At 32.9% G+C, this 13549-nt stretch overlaps 1 pseudogene; it reads right to left on the bottom strand.

Annotated features, from left to right (window-relative positions):
- Positions 1 to 13549, bottom strand: part of LOC149567260 (putative protein S-acyltransferase 22) — a 54377-nt pseudogene that overhangs the window by 16107 nt on the left and 24721 nt on the right.

The following is a 13549-nucleotide window of genomic DNA, read 5'->3' as shown; positions in this document are numbered from 1 at the left end:
TAGAAAAAGATTTAGGTGTTGGTGGAAATTTTGACCAACAAAGGTAGGAAAAAAATTAGGCGTTGGTGGAAATTTCGACCAATGAAGGTGGAAATTTCCACCAACAGCTAGGTGTAAATTTTTTTCAAGCATTCTATAAAATAGTTCACATGCCTTGCCTATGATATGACATTTTGCATGCATCCTACACTCTCTCATCTGGCTGATGATGGATTACACAAAGTGATCTGAAACCATGATTCTAAAAAACACACATAATCAAATCCAAAATGAACTTGCACTACAAATGGATTGTGAAAATCTAATTTTGTTAATTTTGCATGCATGTCTGCCAGGACAAATATATGTTTTGTGATTGTCCCGGTAGACATGCATGCAATTTTTTCAATATCAGATTTCCACAATCCATTTGTATTGCAAGTTCATTTTGGATTTGATTGTGTTTTTTTTAGCATCATGGTTTCAGATCACTTTGTGTAATCCATCATTAGCCGGATGAGAGAGAGGGCAGGATGCATGCAAAATGTCATATCATATGTAAGGCATGTGAACTATTTTATAGAATGCTTGAAAAACACCGACAGTAACTAATATGAAGAATATATAATTAGTTATATGATTGAGAAAAATCATGTACATTGTATGAAGGTAGTCCATGGCTGACAAGGCCCACCAAAAGATAAAACATATGATAAAAAAAATTATTTTCATGTTTTGAACATATGGGGTACACATAACATGACTTATTATTGCACAATTCAACTAAGTTCAATTAATTTGCATAGGGATTGTCCCTATTTAATGGTGAACATTTTTCCACATTTCAAGCCTTTTGATTATATAAAGAAATGGATAGCATGAAAAGTTTAAGTAATGCCAAGCCATTTATTTACTTGATATATAATGTGAATAGAACTTTTATGTTGCTTAACAAAAACCACCAAATAAAATTGTCATGATGTACCCAGAAAGGGATGGATGGAATGTCAAAATCGACCTCCAACTAACTATTATCACCATCTCTTTATATTATAAGTTATAGTGGTGCTCTAGATTTGCTCTATTCCATCATACACTTACATATCATGCACTTTACCATAGTCCATATCAACAAGGTCTGAGAGATCAGTTTCATTTGACTGGTATGTGGAAGACCTTGATGTTGAGAAGTTGTGTGATTCACGTGGAGTGGAAGGTGTTTTCACCCCTTGGAACGAAGCTTCATCTCTTTAACCGACTTCTTTATTTTTACTTGGAGAAGCATATTACTTTGAATTGTCCCCATGGCTCCTTGTAGATGATGCCAAGAGTGTCCTTGCTATTTTCTTCAGCCATAACATAATGTTCACAAAGTTTTAGAATTGTCTCTAGATGAAAAGAAACTGTAGAGGCTTAATTGACATGTGATCTTAGTCAATGTAGAAGATAGATTATGAAATATCATCTGAAATGTTGATACAAAAGTCTTCCTAAAAAAAAAATGTAAACCATATCAATTACAAAACAAAAATGTAGACCATATCAATCCTAAAAATGATTTATATCATTAATCAATGTAAAAGAGAGTAGAAAGAAATCATAATTGATACCTAAAATGTGAACATTGTAGGCATTTGATCCTTTGAAATGAACATGTTCTCCTGATGAAATCTTAAACTAGTTTGGATCCCTGCAAATACACATGACATGTAATTGAATGGATAAAAATTTATGGTACAAGCACTTGAAACACGTAGACTGGATATTGCAGCTCAAGTGCCAAGGTCTTGAAAAATGCTGAACACGTTTACTTATTGGTGAAGTTTATATGAAACATCAAGAAAAATTTTGTTATATGGTGCAACACATTCACTCAAACCCAGTGATCCAGCTAAAATCATCTGTTTAGCCAGAAAAAAGCTTTACTATTTTTCCCATTGTTCTTTGCACCATCAAGTTTTATTTTAACTATTCTATGTGGAAAAAATGTAATCTGGAGAACAGTTTTTGTTCTACCAATAGGTTCCATATAAATAAATGTCAGGGATTTTATATTATTCCAATCTAAACTAATTAGAAAGTTTACCTCAAAATTTTGCAAATCTATCTTTGACCAGGTGGAAGCTATGTAATAGACCAGTTAGAGCTAAAGCAAGATGCCATATTAAGATGTTGAGGAAGATATTGTACTTCTATCACTAGGAGCTTGTGTGTCTTCCTCATTACATGCTTGGGCTAAATATGTGACTGTAGAATCACATGTCTCACCTATTAAAAAAATATTGTACATCAGCATGGCAAGAAGGCTTCCATCTTCGGACAATGCATTTAATGAATTGAACATCTCAATTGAAACCAACACAGTTTTGAGGGCTACATCCCAAATGATCTGGCTAGAACTTGTGTTCCAGGCCTAGATGCTGAAAATAAAAACCTATGATGCCTTCATTTGTACACAATATCTTTCTAGTTTCTTTCTACTCACATGCCCATTTCATTTCATATGATCATCTGAAAATTGTGTCACTCTAAGCTCTCAACTATTTCCTCTTGATTGATCATCTGATGACTACTGAATGAGGGCTTTGGGATAAGCTATAGGCATCCATCAAAGCATAAAGGATTTTTTCAGATGGTGTAGATGAAGTAGTAGCATTTTCCTTGAAATACATGCTTGCAAATGGAAGCATAGATAAGTCATGTGAACTTTTTGACAGGATGCCTGAATGTAATGTGGTCATCAAAAGTAATGGTTACTGGATATGCACAAAATAGATATATTGAGAGAATATATTTGTTTAAGTTGAAACTGCCCTGGTAGACATGCATGCAAAATATGGAATCCTAGATGAATAGTTCAACTGATCCTCCTCCTAGAGGAAGGCTACAAAAAATACATAGTTCAATTGAATGGTCTATAGATACCATCAGGATTAGCATTTTGAATAATCCATCAGGATCCTATTATGTATTGGCCACTATTCCTAGATAATTTGTATTCATATGTGTCATGTTTATGCAATCACATCTCACCACACTTAGCATTGTATAAAGTTTTATGTCTCTACCAGTAGGCATATTCAACCTGCAATAAGTTTGTGACAACTAATATTGAAAATCTCTTACTGCAGTTTTGAAATAAAAGCTCTACTAAGTAGCCAACAACATTTCATCCATCTTTTATATAATATTGAGCACCACATTCATCATATGTGTTTTCTATCTCAAGGAGCTTAACTAGACTAGTATTGGGTTGATGATGGCCTAATACTACCTTGTTAAGATCCTTAAGACAAGACACATCAACTCTAAGCAGAAAGTATCCTGATAAATTCAAATTAAGTGTGGAATAATTAGCAAAGCTAGAATTCAAGTATTAAAAGGGAATGGAATAAAATATTTAATTTCTTACTAGTTCATGCTTTCTAATTCTACACTATTCTTTAAAATCCATTTTTCTACTATCTCACAATCAACTGGATGATGAGCTTCCTTGGAGCACTGAAGAGGTTTTAGTCAAAATTTTAAACTATTTAAGTTTCAATACAATATATTAAAATCAAGAACAATCTGTTGGAAAAGAAAAGCACCTGCTAGAAGGACTATTACTAAGCACACTATAACATAACTTACATTATAGCAAAAGTTGTGTGAATATTTGCAAGTGATATCATAGCACCCACTTGCAATTATGAAGTCAACACCATACTCACAGCTAGGAGCTGGACACCATTTGGTCTACAAGCACATCCAAACAATAGTTTTAAGCAAATTACTTATTTGATACTCTCTACTAACCCCAAAAAATACTTCAAAGATGGAATAAAGATAAATCTATTAATAAAAAACACAAGAACACAATGTGGAGAAAGTTCTAAATTGATAAACAATAAAACATTTAGCATGAAAGGAATAGATACTCTAAATTATGTAAACAACCAAGAACATAAACTCTGTATATGCTCATATGTGTTCCTCTATAACATCCTATCAAATAAGATTATGTAAAAGAAGCATCAAAAATTAAATTATCATTATTATCCCAATATAGGGAACATGTAGTGCTCTTCCTAAAGATTACTAAGATAGGAACATGTATATTTGTAGAGAATTATTCAAAAGATGCTACAAAAAACAAAGAAAATTGCTCTGCAAACACACTCAACAAAAGATAACCAAATTTTATTAGTCTAAGTAGAGAAATAGAGGAACCATTGAATGCAGAATTTAAATGAGGTAGTCCCTTCTTGCAGAGAAACTAACTCAAGAGAAAAAGAGGTATATATGTTGTAGTCTTATAGATAATAGAACAATAGACATCTATTTTGTTTTGACATTTCAATAGAATTGAGAAAACAATGATACAAGAACATGAATCTATTGGCATAAAGTTATTTTCCATTAGTGACAACACTCCTCTCACAGTTGAAACCGGGTAATACAGTGCAGACCGAGCACTGGCAATACAGTTCAAACCGAGCATCAAAGACACAGTGTCAACCGAGTGAAGTTGCACTTAGTGTTAACCGAGTGAGAAAGCACTCAGTGTTGACTGAGCAAGGAAGCACTCAGTGTTGACTGAGTGAGGAAGCACTCAGTATTGACCGAGTGAGGAAACACTCAGTATTGATAGAGTAAGGAAGCACTCAGTGATAACCGAGCTCAGAAGGTTATCGAAGAAGTTTTTCTTTTGAGTGACACTATATCTACTGAGTCACCAATGGTTACCAAGTTCCAAGCAACATTGTATGACTAGTATGAACCGAGCCCCTACCTCTACCGAGTGCATGACGATGCCGAGTAATGTAGTGGATGCCGAGTATCAGAAGGTCATCAAGTCTGTCTGAAGAACCCGAGTTTATTTTACCATTTGGCCGACTCAGTTATATTTTGTTTACTTGTGTTTGGCCGACCTTGCATGAATAATTATTGGAATGGTATATATATACAATTGATACATTCAAAAAGGATATAGAGAATACATTGCATAAAAAGGGTGACATAGATATTTCAAGAAGACATACAAGATATCTGGATGATAGTGCGAATTCATTAGCAGAAGAATACTCAGCAAGGTCCATTAGGAGCAAAAATGATTTCATCAATCAAAAAAAGTGATCTACAATAAAGAACTCAGTCAAGTTGTAAGTTGATCTATTGGTTCATCCTAACAGGTGAATCATTTTTGTAAATCCTTTAACAGGGTAGACTTAATCGTCTTTATACAAATCTCCTAACAGAGTGCATACTTATTAAGTATGTTTGTAAATCCTCTAACAAGGTGGATCTAGCAATCCTCTGTGCTCCTAATAGGGTAGATCACTAGAAGTGATCATTGTAAGCCTTAACCGGCCAACTTCATACTGCAGTAACAAAGCTTTGTGGGTATCATCACCACCCTAGTTTTACTTTCTATTTTGGAAGATTTCTGGGTCACCAAATCTCTATGTATATATGGTTTTAATGTTTAACAGTTTTTATGCAGCAGGATAGATGAGTAAATGTTGTGTATGGTTGACTTAAAAATCTTATTGTTACTGATTCACCCCTCCCCTCTCAGTAACCTATTATATATCTTGAATATTTCAAACAAAATCTCAATAGATCTCAATAAGCTAACAGTGCCATGCCTAACTAATACCACATAGCATGATAAAATTAAAAGCTAATATGCACTTCAAATCTCATCCAGATGACATAAGCTACAACAAAAAAATTATCACATTAAAAAACTTTTGATATATGTAAGTCATGTGAACTATTTGATAGGATGCCTGAAGGTTCACAAACAAATTGAATTTTACCTTTACATCTCATCCATACCATCTAAAGTAAACCAACTCTAAACTATCAAAACATAGTTCTAAGTTTCTAACTTCTATGTAGTACATTATATGCATAAATTTAGATGCAATCATTTTTGACTCACGTACCTCCCTGGATAAATCCTGTGGCACCATTTCTTCTAGATCCCTTAAACTCTGATTCAATGCATCCTTGATCTTTATGAATTTTACAAGGACAAAATCCCTAGTAACTACCTAAGAAAGCATGCACATATATGTGAACATCACATAACCTGAAAAAATTCAAAACTTCTACACTTATTAGTTCAACTAATCATTTGCTTAAGAATATGAAGTTGAATTGTGTGACATATGTTGGAAGCCACCCCCGGATGTTAATGATCTTAGCCTAAATGTCAAAAAAATGGCTTAACTTCAGCTTTGAGACAATCCTGTTAACAGATTTAAGCCATTTTGGATACCATGCCAGAAAGTCTAGCTTGAAAGGTATAAAAGTACCTTTAGAAACAGAAGTAGAAAGACAAAGCAAGCCACGAAGAGAATAGAAGGGGGTGTATTCAAAACTCGAGACTAGAAATAATATAACAACTTGCAAACAAATGGACTCAAAACAAAATGCTCTCTTAGGTCAATTAAATCTTCACAATGACTGAAATTATGTCACTAAGATCATGTTGTCCTCTCTGTTGGTTAGAAATAATAAGATTTAAGTTGGAATTTCAGGATTTATTCTTTTGAGAAGGGAAAACTTCAAAATATTTTCATGTGTTATGTTTTAATTTTAAGGTAATATGGGAAGCTTTCCTGCTTTAAGTTTAGGAGATAAGAAACACATATTCCCAAGTATAGTTCTATAAACAACATATGGAATGGAAAGAGGATGAGCTATTCTAACTCTAGGGATTGTGGAATGACATTTACTATGGTGGATGTTAATGTTATCATCCCTTGTACTTCTATTACTGAAAAAAGTAATATGCAAAAAGGGGCCATTTGAAGCCCAGTTTGCAGAGAAGCCTAGTAGTTTGCCTTCTGCAAAGTTAGAGATTAATAGAATTGTTCCAAATTAAAAAATCAAGCAACATACTCAGGAAGGTCAACAACACAAACAGAAATAAAAGCAAAAATTTTTATAATTATAAGTTGTTGCTGTACATATTTGATTGTCTCCATACCGTAGGTAATGGCTACCAAAGAAAGTTCCTCAACTATTCTGGTGCATCCAATTATTTGTTTGTTAGAGTGGAGAATTTAACTGAAGACTAACTCAGCTCAATAATGCCACAATATCTGAATGATGATGAATCTTATATTAACTAGACTGAGGAACCACTTCTCGAACTAATGACGCCAAGGAGGCTAATGAATGCAAGCATGAAATTCAATGCTTTTTTTTTAACAACCTGGGAGTTATCAAACAAATAATTTGATTTAAATTTTCTTGTGGATGCAGATTGAGAATGTAATGAAGTCAAAGGATCTCGATGCAAATACTTGATGTTTCTAGTTTTCGGTTACCTAATGTTGGAGCTAAAATTGTGTTTACATTCTTTTTTACAAATCTCTACATCAAGTACTTCCATTATAAATTTGGACTTTCCTACTGAAATCCTGGCTTGTGATTTCATATTGGGAAATGAGGCAGGGGAGTGGGGAAATGGAAGATAGAGATTCTTAATGTGACACAAAATCCTATCATAGGGATATGACACCTTATAAATAGCTTGCAGTAGTAAATGGATAGGTATAACATACATTAGAATAACAAGCTAGTGAGGTCCCACAAGGTGAACAGTGGCTCGCATCAGTACCATGGAGAGTGAGGATACAAATGCATCAACTTTGAGACATACACCCAGAAAATTGCTTCTAAATTGGCAAAACTTTACAATGTTCCACAAGGATGTGTCCCCCTCAAAAAACCAATTGAAAAGATTAATTTTTTAGAATTAGTCCCTTGTGGAGCATTATTTTTTCATGTGCATGTCAACTCTACACCCGCTCTCATCTCTTGGGTCAAAAGTGCGGTAAAAATTCCAAGTCTAGCAACAAAGGTGGACTATTGTATTCACCTCCAGGATCCATGACAAAGATGAAACTATTATATTGTCAAGTCACTCAACCTAATGACAACAAATAGGTGAGTTTAAAGCCAATGGAAGTAACCAGTCATCTTGTTGGGACCAACAATAGATGAAAGTATATAATTTGTGCTAAATGTTGATCTGATCAATACAGGTGTTCCTGCTAGACCCCTTCTCTATGATATTTACAAGTACAACCATTCATCTTAGTATTTTTTAAACAACATGTACCAAATATATTCCCTCAAAATATTCATACCAACATTTCCCACCTTCTGTGTGGCCTTATTGAATTCATTAATGTACCAAAAGACTTTAGAGTTGCTGCAACATTGAACTACATAGACATGAAAAGTTAATATAAAATAGAATGCATGTGTCCTATAGACCCTCACTTAGCTAGTACAAATCATGCCAATAATGTTGTTTTTCTCGAGCTCCACATTGTAACCAGTACAAAATTGCTGAAATACAGCTTCTTCAGCAACTACCAAACTGCTACAAAATACTTATGGAACAACTATGTGAGTGCTATGAAACAACTTTTGTAGCAACTGTGTGATCATTGGAAAATGGCTTTTGTGGCTATTGCTTGATTGCTGCAAAAAAACTTCCCCTTGGCCATATTTACACAGTCCCTAACTGCTCATATTAATTACAAATAACTCTTAACCCTACTTTACTTGCTTCAGTGCTACTAGAAGCTTTTTTTTTGAAATCGGACGTGACTAAATAAGCAAATAGGAATTATTTGCCATTTCATTTCACTCCATTTTATGCCATATTGGTTGTTTCCCATGCACTAGCTATTCATTCTCATATCTAAATCATCAATCTGATTATTAAAGCAACTTGCTGCTATATTGAAGCTCCCATTGCCTCATTCCTTATTCAATTTCATTTCATCAGGTGAAATACATTTCCCTAGACACAACATATCAAAGCAAGAGAAAATTATAATATTCCAATAGGAAGTAACAATGACATCTGAAACATTAGAAACAAGTAATACTTGCAGAAACTACAATAGAAAATGCTAATAGCTCCCCCAATGCATGTGCCATAGGTAAAGCGTACCCTGAATATAGTAACATAAATGTATAGTATACCCTTCTAAAAACACTATGATATCAAATACAACTACAAATAAAGTGTTATCTAAATGTTTTTCTCTTTCCTGTAGCCTTCTTAATCATATATTGCTAAATTAATAAGTACTAAATAGAGCGAAACAAAGATAGTCGTAAAGACCAATCATATTGTTGTACTCAGCAGTACTATCAAAAAAATTGTAATGTAGTATATTTACACCAGCATTGCACTTATTCCATACCAAAAGATTAAGGTCAAAAGAAAGGCAAAAAAATAATCAGTTTCAAAAGCAATGTTCAAAAATAGTCAATCTCAAAAGCCCGCTAGGGGTTTCAAATTTCAATGGTATTGCTATTATAGAAGCTATTTTCAGTTTGCCATAGAAAAAATAACATTAATACAATAAGTATCAAAGTAAATGGTAGGAAAATCTCATATGATAATGGATTACCTGGTCAATAATATTGCACAAGTTTTGATGGAAAGTATTGTTGTATCTTTTGGTTGTCCTAATTGAAAAGTGATAGTATTATGAACATTAGGGACTATACATAGTAGCATGTTTACTTTGTGAGGTAACTTGAGGCTCCAAGAATTGTCTCTGCAAGACAACCCATAAGAGCATATGTTCAAAACAATGCCATCTGTCAACCTTCAAACAATGCCAAAGTAGGTCAATGCAAATTTTCCTAGACTACAACAAGAAACTTCAATCATGGTTGTGACTAAATTAGTCATCTATCACAAGCATATAAATAAAATTTTAGTTCAATTACACCCAGCAAAGATATAATGACTAATGAGCAGTCCCATCTTAACTTAAAAGTATTTAAAAAACAATAGTTTCAAAATATAAGTTAGAAAATCCACAAACCAACCTGACAAGAAAAAAGGTTATCTTCTATATAGAGGGAACTCCTTGAATGGCTCCCTCAGATATGGGTGCATCATGGTCCGGAGTAGTTGATGTAGAAACTATACCAAATTGGTGATTTTCCATGTAAAGAAAGAATTCTTTGCAGATAAATTCATTGCTAGAAGTAAGAGGAATGGAATATAGATGAGAAAAGTAGATCTCAAAATTCTTTACCTTTTGGGGGAGATAATTACATTCACAATCCTCACCCTTGTAACAATAACTTAGCCAACGATGTCTATATACTATCAATTCCTGATAACTCCTGCTGAAACATATAAGATAGTTGCTATCACTAGTAAACTTCTTAAATGAGCGGTCTAGACATTCAATGTCATATATTGTATAGCTTGGAACCAAATTATCATAAAATTGTCTTTCCTTATGAATCTACAAGCAAATTTAATAGGGTCAAAATTAGAATGTTGAGAGGGAAAAAATATTCTAGTAGCTAATTAAACAAGAAATAAAGATCAATGTGAAGAAGAAAAGCCAAAATGGGTCACCAAAATTAAGAGTAGGCATGGTCTTTATATGCCTTATACAAAAACTTAAAAGTACTTAATTCAACCTTTTTCAACTATAACTTTACAGAGCACAACATTCTAGAGATAAAGAAAACCTTAAACTTTGCAGCTATAGAATCCTTAACTAATCTATGTATTGAAAGAAGCACTTTGTATCAAAAGTACCTAGATGACATAGTCCAAAAAATATACATAGAGCTCATAAAATATATTTTTTGATTGCAGTAGCAACTTGCCTTAACTATTCAGAGTAGGCAATCAAGTGAGCTGCCCATTCCTCTAAGGATGAGTGGAAAGCTACATATGCCCATGTCTTGAAGAATGTTAATCTTTCAAATGCAAAAAGAACTAAACATGATTTATTTCTTCTCTAGATGCCATGTCTGATTTGCCATAATCTAAAGTTGAAGGAAGTATAATGAGTTTGAAACAATCTAAAATAATCTTAAAAAGTTATGAGTTTTTCATCCTCAAAGAAAGTAAGCCCAGGAACCCTCTTGTAACGCCCCGCTCGGGACCCAAGAGAATTAAACCTAAGATGTTACAATGTTTACTGAACTTTTTTTTTTTTTGAAGTTTAAGCAACATCAAGATAACATTAATGCGGAAGCAATAAAAACATACATATCAAATACACATTTGCAATTACAGATACAGTTTCAATTCCTCAAGGATTCCTTTACGTTGAGTCACAATTAATAATTTTAAATTAATTAGTTTAAGTTTCAAGTACATTGTCTCATGATCATAAAGAAATAACAGATACATAATCGCATAAGCAAAGCATAAGTATATCTAATACAATGAAAGTACATCCACTAAATAGCATCCACTGCACATGTTGCAGGGTATGTGAGAATAGATACAATACATCATAATACATGATAACATATATACATCATCTGAAAAGAAGTCTGTGAGATAAGAAATAAGAATGATAAAGGTACATCTTCTACAACACACATCCAACAGCTAGCAATGTGAAGGGAACCCAAATGGTAAGAAGGCACTACCTCCCGACCGCGTGGTTACCTAGTTAGGCTTCCACTCCCACCGTGCAGGGAAGATAATGAACGATCCACATATGGCTGTCAAGCATACAACATTCCTAGGCAAGGTACCCCTAATAGTCAAAACTACCTAAAAGGTAACACATGCTACTCAAGAAGATAAAATAATCCAAAAGTAAGACCACTCAATCCAATACCAACAGCTCATAACCAAACATCATTCACAAACCAAGTATAAACCAAATACCAAGATCATAAGATAAACTCAATGAAAGATAATCACCTCAAGTCAAAAACCACATATCAAGAGTACATCATCCATGAATCACCAATCTTCATCAATGAAAGTAAATAACCATAATAAACACATTCGACAATAGATACACCACCAACAATAAGTACACCACCAGAGATACGCAAAATCTACAGAGGAGACTCAGGCTACATACTAGGGAGTGTCATCACATGGTTGCTTGAGTTACCCTGGACTGATCTCTTAATAGAACTCAGACCCTCAAGTGTTGAGTTACCCTGGACTGGTTACTCTGAACCCCGGACCCTCAACATCACACATATGGAAACTAGAAAGCCCTCTCAAGAAGATGAGGCACTCATCTCATTCCCATCCTTAGTCTATACAAGCACTCAAGGCATGGGTGGATCAAATCTCTAACTTATCTTTTTAGTGCGTTTCCCCCCATAAATTTTAATTACTAGATTATCACTTATTACATAACTTGCATTAGGTTACCCTGGTACTGACCACTTTGGGTCCCGGACCCCTATGCAAGCCACTCCCAAGTCATGTACCTAGACAACCTCTCCTAAGCACATAAAAAACACAGTTGTGTCCCGTACCACAACACCCATAAAGATCAAACTCGGTTCCTTAGCAGACAACCTGATAACAAGATGGTTCTCCCATCCAAGTACACATAATTTCTCCACAAGATAAACCTCATAAACATAATCTCCAATATGAATCACAAAACACATCACAACATCTAGTCCCATAAATAGTATACAAGAAATCTCACAAAACCTCTGGTGTACATCCTAGACTGGTCAAACTAGGTCAAACCCCAAATCATAAAATATAGAACACCAACCAAGTAGCTTTCTTAGTACATTATGTTTTGAAAATACAAAGGTTTAATTTTTTTAATGTAGGTATCATAGTTGAAATTGATCTTGAAAACACATTGTTGGGTTAATATAAAATTTCGGTTTCCAATCTGACGTATGGTTTAAGTAGATGAAGTTCATAGTTACCCCTTACGAATCACCCCATTCTTATTATATTTTGTGCAATTACTCCTACTTGATTAAAGTAAATTTTCCAAAATAATCAAAGATAAATAAATTATTTAAGTTATTAAATAATAACTAAATAAATTAGAACTACATTTTATAACATTCTTTATTAATTAACCTTAATTAGACTAAATTTAATTAGGTTAATTACCAATTTTAAATATAAAACTATATTGATATTATTTAATTAATTATTAATAAGTATTAATAAATTTTATTAACAATATTAAAAATTAATAATTTAAATTAATAAAAATTCAAATTTAATAACATCAATAATTAATTATTTAAATTAAATACAATTTAAATCGTATTTAGTTTAATAAAATTAACATTTAATAAATTAAAACTTATTAGTATTTAATATATATATTAAATAACATCTAACATATATATTAAAAACATATATTAATATTAATTAATAAATATATTATTAAATAAAAAATATTATTAAAAACTTTATAATATTAAAATTATATATAAATTTATATATAAACCAAACACCCATGCGATTTTAAAAATCGCTGCAAGCCAAACAGTTATGGCTGCAGTCAAGTCGTGCGGCTCCCCATCGCAGTCAAGGCACGCATGAGGACCGCCAACCAAGAAGGTAAGTAGAGGGGTGGGTAAAAACCCTCCCCACTTATAATATATATATTTATTTTATTTTTATTTTTTAAAAAAAAATTTGTTTGTTTAATTAGAATTAAATTTTGTTTAAAATGTTTATTGTTTAGTAAGAATTTTAAAACAATCTTTTCAAATTATATAAATATATATTATTTTATTTTAAAAATAAAATTTAAGCTTCTAATCCAAT

The sequence above is a fragment of the Cupressus sempervirens genome, chromosome 3 (assembly GCF_028749045.1).
Source record: "Cupressus sempervirens isolate cs-2001-9-10 chromosome 3, ASM2874904v1, whole genome shotgun sequence".
Lineage (NCBI taxonomy): Eukaryota > Viridiplantae > Streptophyta > Pinopsida > Cupressales > Cupressaceae > Cupressus > Cupressus sempervirens.
This window is presented reverse-complemented; position numbering and strand designations above follow the sequence as displayed.